Source organism: Hyaena hyaena, unplaced genomic scaffold, assembly GCF_003009895.1.
Source record: "Hyaena hyaena isolate Hyena2069 unplaced genomic scaffold, ASM300989v1 scaffold_189, whole genome shotgun sequence".
NCBI lineage: Eukaryota > Metazoa > Chordata > Mammalia > Carnivora > Hyaenidae > Hyaena > Hyaena hyaena.
The window spans coordinates 1,176,524-1,185,353 of NW_024080821.1; positions in this window are offsets into that span (position 1 = coordinate 1,176,524).

Here is an 8,830-nt window from a genome sequence, read left to right on the forward strand (position 1 = left end):
GGAGAGAGAAGGGAGAGATTATTAACATTTTTGCACACTTCTGAATTATTTGACTTGATTTTAAAAAGCATATTTTATTTCTGTAATTAAAAAAATAATAAAGTAGATCAAGATAAAAATAAGGTAAGGCCAGAATTTTGTCAAGTCTGATTTAAGCAAAGAGAACTCAAATCCTTCCCCTTACATCCTTAGTTCATCCAAATGCACTCTCTTAATGGGCCCCAGACACCGACATCTGTTTGGAACAACTTCACTCTACTCTCTCCATTGGTTTTTAAAATGGCCACCTCCGCGAGATGTTCCAACTTTAGTTGAGGCACGTCCTCCTCACCCCCACATCTCCCTCCACCCACTCATACCCAAAAAAGACTTTGGTCCCTGCTTAAAAGGCCAAGAATAAATCCTTTCCACCCCAATTATTCTGCCAATACATCATTCTTCCCTTTTCTCCCTAACCTCCAGATGGTGGCCTCTGGAAATGGGGGACTGTGGGAGCAGTGGAATCTCCCTTTCTAAAGGTCTTTACCAAGAGAGAGATCCACATCTGTGGAGGATGGCTTGGATTTAAGTGCAGTTAGAACAAGTTAGTTATGGGTGGTTTGCCATTTGGGGAGTGCTGATTGCATGCAGAGCTCAGTGAGAGGGAGAGACAGGAAATCAGGAGCCCTGGTGGCAGAGCAGATATACACAGATGAAATAACTTGGTAACCTGATGGAGCAATAGTTAATCAATTACATGTAAGCACAACTCCTAGATTACATTTTTGGACCACAAAGCTAGAAGAGAGGAATCTAGGTGAGATAATATGCTAAGTGATGGACTCATGATTCAGAACAATCTAGACTAGCAGATGTCATTTCGTAGGGATTCAAGTTTTGTATCTAGGTTAAAAATTCCAGAAACAGAATGGGAGAATCTTAGCTGGGCAAAGGATTGTTAAAAAAAAATGATTTAGACATTTTACTTAATAAGCTCAAATTAGACAAAAGTATAAAAAGCTGCTTAAAAACAGAAAGACCAAAGAAAAGTAGACTAATGCACTCTCCAGGTATTTGAATAGAAATAAGCCCATCCATCCCATCATTCACTTGTTCATTCTTTCAATAACAGACATTAATGGAATACCTACTATGTACCAGGCACTGTATACACATGGGTTAAAGAGCTCTAATGATTACACAGTCTTCTGTATTCATATTTTGAATCTTATGTGCAATCAAAGGTGTCATGTTTCAGCTTCATTAGCACACTATACAAGGATAGTAGAAAGATATACACCAAGTCATGAATGGAATAGTCAAAGAAATTGAGGTTATCTAGCCAGGGGTGTTAAGATATCCCTACAGTCAAATATCTGGAAAACCACAGTAATGATTAAATAGGCTGATTTTCTATAGTATCATTTAGGAGAACTATGACTCTGGTAGTTTTCAGCTATGTCCACAAATGCTTCTATACTCTTCCCTTCAAAAGGTGGAGTCTAAGCTCTTTCACCTGGAATGTGGGCTGGGCATAGCGACTCACTTCTAATGGAACATGGCACAAGTGGCAAAATGTGACCTCTAAGACTAGGTCACAAACAGCATTGTGGATTCCACCTTGCTCTCTCTCTTGGATCACTTGCTGTGGGGGAAGCCAGCTGCCATGCCCCGAGGACACTAAAGCGGCCCTATGGAGAGGTCTACCTGGCAAGAGCCAGCGATGAAGGCCTTCTGCCAACAGCCATGTGATGAAGCCATCTTGCAAGCTGACCTTCCAACCCCCGGTTAACTCAGAGGACTGCAGCCCTGGCTGAAGGCTTAACTTCAACTTCATGAAATACTCTGAGCCACAAATACCTAGGTACGCTGTTCCCAAATTCCTGACCATCCAAAACACTGGAAGATAATAAGTGTTGACTCTCTTTAAGCTGCTGCATTTTGGAGCAATTTGTTATGCAGCACTAGATAACTGGCAAGGAGATCAATTTAATCTTAACAGAAAAAATTCAAATCATCAGAGTTGTCTAACAGCGGGCTGAATGTGCCACCTGAAGTTGAAGCAGTGAGTTTCCTGCATTGAACCAGAGGGACCACCACCTCTCAGGGATGCTGTAAAGGTGATGTTTATAGTGGATGCCTGAGGATGAGCTTAGAGCCCAAATTCTTTGTTCTTCATCTTTAGTCCTCATATTCCAGCCAGCCACTTGATTTCCTGACCTCTACTCCCTTCTCTGGCTAAGAAAGCAAGGTCACCTTCATACTATGGCAAGGAAACTCTGGGATAATTTTCCTCTAGGTCTTATTTGGGTCTCAACTGGCTTGTCCGCAGCAGGAAGAAACCATTGCTTTGTTTTTACAATGCCATCTCTGCCATGATTCAGAGACCCACCAAGTGGAAATTGGATCTAAGACATCATCGGTCCTGGATTGCACCAAGAGCACAGTAATCTCTTCAAAGCCCAGTTGCAGCAGCCAACATTCCCCCTGCTGCTACTGATAATTTGTACCATATTGACTAGGTCACTTAGCATTTGCAAATAGAATTCCATAGCGGCTGGACGTCAAATACACGGAATAGCTCTTCATCAACCCGGAGCCTCTCCACCCACCTTTTAGCCACCAGAATGTCAGGCAGCCCAGGCTGTCCTTACCACCCACATACCCAGCTCACTGCCCTGTTTCCTGCTAAGGGTAGAGATCTCAGCCACAGCATGCATATAGCTTTTGGGGGGAAGGAGGAGAGTAGGAGATGGATGGGGACTAGGGAGTCCCAGAGAACAAACACAAGGCAGGTGAAACATGCTCAGGACCTGAAGGATCCAATTAAGCCCAATTCACTGGGACCCAGAGTTTTCCTACCAAATTCCAGAGGAAACTGAATCGAATAATGTGTGGCTTATTCAGAAACACACATCCCGGTGTTGTTGGGCAAGGCAGGGGCAGTGTGGCGGGGGGCTTAGGCAAGGGGTGCAGGTGCACCAAAATGAAAACAACGGACTAAAACAACAAGCTCCCTGGCCTGTAAAGAACGGCTCCGTGTTTTGCTGGAGTCCGTGGTCAGAGCGTGCGTGTATGTATAGGCGGGTTCTTGTGTGCGCTTGCAGCTGGGCCTGGGGGTGGGGAGGAGGGGGCCTTCCCGGGAGGGAGTAAGAACGTGTCTACATATTTTAAATGGCAATTGCAGAGAAAACCATCAGAGGTGCTCTAACACACATTTGGCACTGCCTTTTGCCAGCTCCTACAATAACTTCTGAATCTCCTCCCTCATTTCATAAACATTTTATATACATTTTTAAGTGGGAATATTTTTGCTCATTTGGGAAGAGAGTGCCTTTATGCAGTTGAGCTGGCCTAATTTGTGCCTTGCATATTTTTTTCTGGGATGGGAAGCTGGAGCAGTGCTGAAATGTGGGGTGGGGGACAGGGTGGGTTGAGATGGGTAGAGATTAGGGCTGGTAGGAGGAAGATGGTCCTTTGAAAAAGGAAATTTTGTCATTGTCCTGTTTTGGGTCTGTTCCACACCTTTCCATGGAAAACCTGTTTAACCTGCTTCAAAAAAAAAAAAAAAAAAAACATTTGCAGCAACTGGAAGTTATGAGTAAGGGTTGTGTTACTTCTCTATTCGACCTCCACTCTGCACAACTGAACAATTCAATCTCTCTTTCCCCAGCTTACCTGTGGCATGTGGGGCCTGCTCGGCTTGAATAAACGGCTGTTTATGGATGATAGCATCTGGTATGCCCCTGATGAGGTCACCTTGTTATGTTAAATATTTCTACCTCCTGGTGGAAAACCCGAAGCTCACTGCTCTCAGGACCACCTCTGGCCAGCACAGACAACGCAGCACCCCACGCGGGAGCCATACCTCTGAAAGGCTGGTTAAACCCCTCTGTCAAGTTGAGTCCCTCCTGTCAGGCCTCAGGACCAAAGCAAAGGGTTTGCAGCATTGGCCCCCTAATGCCAATATTCATCTTACCTTACAGGGGCTCTTAACACCTTGTCTGGTGTCTTTGTCATCAGGACATGTTGTGATTCTTGCTTTGCTCTGCACTCAACAGGTGAACAAACTGAGGCTTGAACTTACCCCCAGGCCCCACCTGACATTAGTAGAAGACACAAGATGGGAGCTCAGGTCTTCCTGGCTTCCAAGTTTATGATTCTCATGCTCTAGAGTCTGGGGAAAGCAACGTGGAGAAATGAAGGGTCAGAAATGCTGTGTGATCCCATTATTTAATCGCACTGTGCCTCAGTTTCCTCAGCCATAAAAAGTGAGAGGTGACTCCCTGAATAGGACTATCGAAGGTCAGCTGAGGTCTTAGAGATGACTTGCACATTTATCGAGTACCTCATGTGGCCAGTTTATTGACTGAATGAACTGATGAATTAAAACATGGGTAAACAATTCTGGGCTCAGCATCTCAAATTAATGCCACTGTTACTCAGAAGAACCTAATGAAGCCCACTGCTAGCCCCTGGGTTTCTGAACAGAAATGGCAGGTTGGAGGCTATAAATCCACAGTTCCCTATAGGAGGCAAAGAACTGAAGCCCTCTCGTCCCTGGAACTGTTGACCAACATAACTCCAAAAAGACATGTTTTTCCAATGTTCTTTCAGTAGCTATCCTAGGAGGTGGAGGAACATGTGAAAAAAAACAAACAAACGGATTTGGTTTTTAATAAGGTCGGAAAGGCATACCAAATATCTCAGAGCTCCAAGGTGTCTACTCCCAGCAGCTGTCCACGGTTTTCAGCTGGGGCTCAGAAATGGAGTTCAGGACACCCAGACAAGTAATTCTAACCAGCAGTGCCAGGAAAATATTAGAGTTTAAAAAAATAAAGCAGAAATTCATTTACTTTTTAAATATATACATGCCTTCCTATAACATCCCTCACACCAAAGAACCCTGGACAAGTCTGCGTCACCTGACCGGGATTAGCTATTTCAGAGCTAAATCTATTCATGCCTTGGTTAGCCCAACCTTACAAGCGTCATCCCCAACCTCTTTTTTTCCTCTTAGCGCTCATTTTCTAGCGCTCACTCCCCTGTGGGTTGAATTGGTTCTATTCCGAAGATGGTGGGGGTGTTCTGCTGTGATGACGCCGTTTGCGGTAAGCAAAGCCTCCAGAACTATTGGGTCTGAAATCCTCTCCAACCCTGGACTTTAGGCAGCCAGTTCCCCAGATGGGGCAGCCATGGCCTTCTGCCTCCTGCCTTGAGAATCAGCCCAGGGGTCGCAGAAGGAGACTCCAGAGAGCTATTGGGTTAACCAACCAACCATAAACATTACCTCCTCTGTGGGTCTTCAAAGTCTGGGGGAAAGCAAACAAACCACATAAATCTTTATCAGCGTCCTTACAACTGCCCTAGGGGAGTGGGGCTCCAAGAAGAGCTGGGTGGTGACTCTGTACAGTGGATAAAAACTATTTCAGTCAGCAGCACCACAGCCAGAAATGAATTTATTTTTTTCTTTTCTCCTCTGCCCTCCTCCTTAGCCCCATTTCTCCTATAGAAATGACTTCTTTTTGTTATTTGCCACCTGGACGCTCCATCATGAGAATCCTTGGTCCTCTGCTGGCTTTATTTCCATTCTAGATAACTGCCCAATAATTCATAAGAAAGGAGAGACTTTAGAGCAGGAGCTACCATATTTGGAAACCAAGGAAGGTGATGGCCATGTCCATTTTAGAGGGTGACCAGGGTAATGTACCTACTATGAATGGGGTTACAGAGTAGGAACTGTAAGGTGGCCACTCTCTGCTGAAAACCTTTCAGTAATACACCTTTCCATCCAGGAAAAACTCTCCAAACCCATTCCAAATTCCCAACCAGATATTCAAGGCTATATGGCTTGTCCTCATGAGCACAGGATCCAAATCCCACTTCTTTTTTTTTTTAATGTTTTATTTCTTTCTAGGAGAGAGAGAGAGAGACAGCATGAGCAGGGGGAGGGTCAGAGAGAGAGGGAGTCACAGACTGAAACAGGCTCCAGGCTCTGAGCTGGCAGTCAGCACAGAGCCCGACACAGGGCTCGAACCCACGAACCGCGAGATCATGACCCAAGCGAAAGTCGGACGCTTAACCAACTAAGCCACCCAGGCGCCCCCCAAATCCCACTTCTGACACTCTCTGGGAACCTGGGCAAGTCATTCCCCCCTCTCTAGGCTTCATCTTCTTGTTGTAGCAATAGCAGTAGGTAACATTTCTGAGCCCACCTAGTAACTCCACCTTAGCATGTTGCTTAGTACCTTATACATGTTTTTAAACATGGAATCCTCACCACAAATCTCTGAGGTTTTACAGATCCCATTTTACAGATGAGGAAATTGAGCCTTGGAGAAGTGAAGTAATTCATCCAAGGTCACACAAAAACAGGGATTATAGCACTTACTTCATAAATCAGTAAGGACTGAATGAGATAATGTCTGCAACGTGCTTAGCATGATTCCTGGCACCTTGTAAGCTCTCATTCAGGGAGGGCCCCACCTCTGGAAATCTTCCCTGAACCCCTGACCTTCCTCCTCCCCCACACTCACCCACCTCTCTACCAGGTCTCTGCACCCAGGCCCTCACTGGTGTCCCCAACCCAGGAGCAAGTCAGGGCCAAAAGAGTGTCTCACGTCTGCAGTACCAGTCAGCACCTGGAACATAGTAGGGGCAGAGTATGTGAGAGTAAAAATAACAAATGAATCAATGAAATATTATGAACAAATATCTAGTTAGGAGACAGCTTATCCAAAAAAAAAAAGTAAGAACAAATAATAATAAAATGACTTGTTATAAAGATGGTTGAAGATCCAAAATTTCCTGGAGGAGCCTGTGTGCTAGTGGAAAAAATGTACAAAAGGGCACGAGGAACGAAGTCATCCTCTTTTTTTAAATACCAGCTTTCGCCATGGTTTTAAGGGCTTCATAGACTTCCCCAGAACGCCCATGAATCATAGGAGAGAACCCAAGAGTCCTGAGTCCCAGCCATTCTGACTAACTTCAGCAAACATCCTCCAGCTCCACAGAAGGCGGGCTGGTATGGAAACCACACCCATGTCCACCTGTACACACACACCCACACACACACATGCGTGCACACACATATATCCATGCACAAAGACATAAATACCATGCCAACAACTCAGTCTCTCGGTATTGACTGAGCACTTACTCCATGCAATGCCTACAAAACTCAGAAGAAATGAAGATCCTGATGACCCCAGGACACAGAATATAAATAATGCCTAATCTAGCTGTTGCACTGAGGCTGCTGGGAAATGAACAAGTTTATTGTGATGATGACAATGATGATGATGATGATAATAGTAAGTAGCTGCCATTTTCTAGATAGGTGTCAGAAAGTCAGAGTTCCCAGGGATGGGTGTGTAGCTTGAAGAAGCATATTCATTCACTCCACAAATGTTTCTTGAGCCCCTACTATGTGCCAGGCACTATTCCGGGTAAAGAGGATAGAATGGCAAATAAGACAAAGTGCTTATTGTGGTGCTTACCTTCTAGCCCTAGAAATTTAAAAATCAGAAATTTGTTTGGAAATGACAACAAAATATCAAACAAACTACACAAAGTTGAGTGTGAAATAATGCTTCTCAGTTAGCAGGAATAAACAGAATTTGGTCATTCTATGTAGGGAAAAGAGCAGAGCGGGTGGCCTTAGCAGTATCTTCTGGGGGTGGGAGGTGAGGGTAGGCAGGCTTGTGTGTTTCTCAAAATACAGGTGTTAAAGGAGGCCTCCCGAAGATAGGAAGTAAAAGAGGAGTTATCTGACACCCTCAATTTGTAGCCTGGGGATGTTTCTACCAGCAAAATCCCAATTCCTTCATATCCTGAACCTCATCAGCAGGGTGTGGTGGGAGAGAGTCCATTGGCCTGGAAGCCAGAGTGTGATCTCAGGACAATCACTCACCTTCCTTAGTGGCTATGTGATGAGGAGCCTGAGAGCAAAACTTCACAAATATCAGAATTTATTATTATTGTTATTGTGACATGGACTTCAAACTCACCCCCTGCTCAGTCTCTCTCCACTCCAGTCCATCCTCCACCTTAAGCTTCAGACAAATAATGGCAGTTGACACAGTTAACTGTAAAACAACAATAGGCACTATGCACGCATGATCTCATTTTACCCTTGCAGCACCTGACAAGCTATCTGCCTGGTGACCGGCATAAGGTCCCACACCTGGGAAAATGGCTGAGTTGGGCTTTGACCCCAAGACACCAAGCACCTAACCACTGGGCCATCCTGGCCCCCTGGGCTTCTAAAAGCACTGCCTAGCTCATGATCTCCTCCAACTCCAGCCCCTCCACCAGCCCAGCTGATGGCCAACTGTTCAAGTGCTCACTCTGGCTGACCAGATCTCCCTATGAGAATCTGTCATTCTTCTCTGCCTCTAAATATTGTCTTTGTGGCTTCCTGAGTGTCCTTCCTTTAGCCCTCTCTCTTTTCAAATTTCCAAGACCGACCTCACTTTCTTTCTCTTCCGCAGACCTTCCTCCAGCCTCTCTGTCCCTTGCTGAGCTTCATCTTCTCTGAATGTCTACTTCACCTTTACAGTCAGTATCATCCAATGTAGCATCTACCTGTTCTCAGCCCTACAGGCATTTATTGAGCCCCTTCTACGTGCCAGGCACAGTATGCAGACCTATGAGGGACACTGAAGTGAAAGGATCCTCAAGGGTCCTACAGTCTCTCAGGGGATGGATGACAAGACAGCATGCAAATAACAAGGCAACATAGTGGCAGGTCTACTGGCGAGACCCATGCAGCTCCAAATAGGCTCATTCAGTGTCATCAGCTAAGTGCATCTTACACAAAATGAGGCACTACAAGGTGGAGATTACGAGG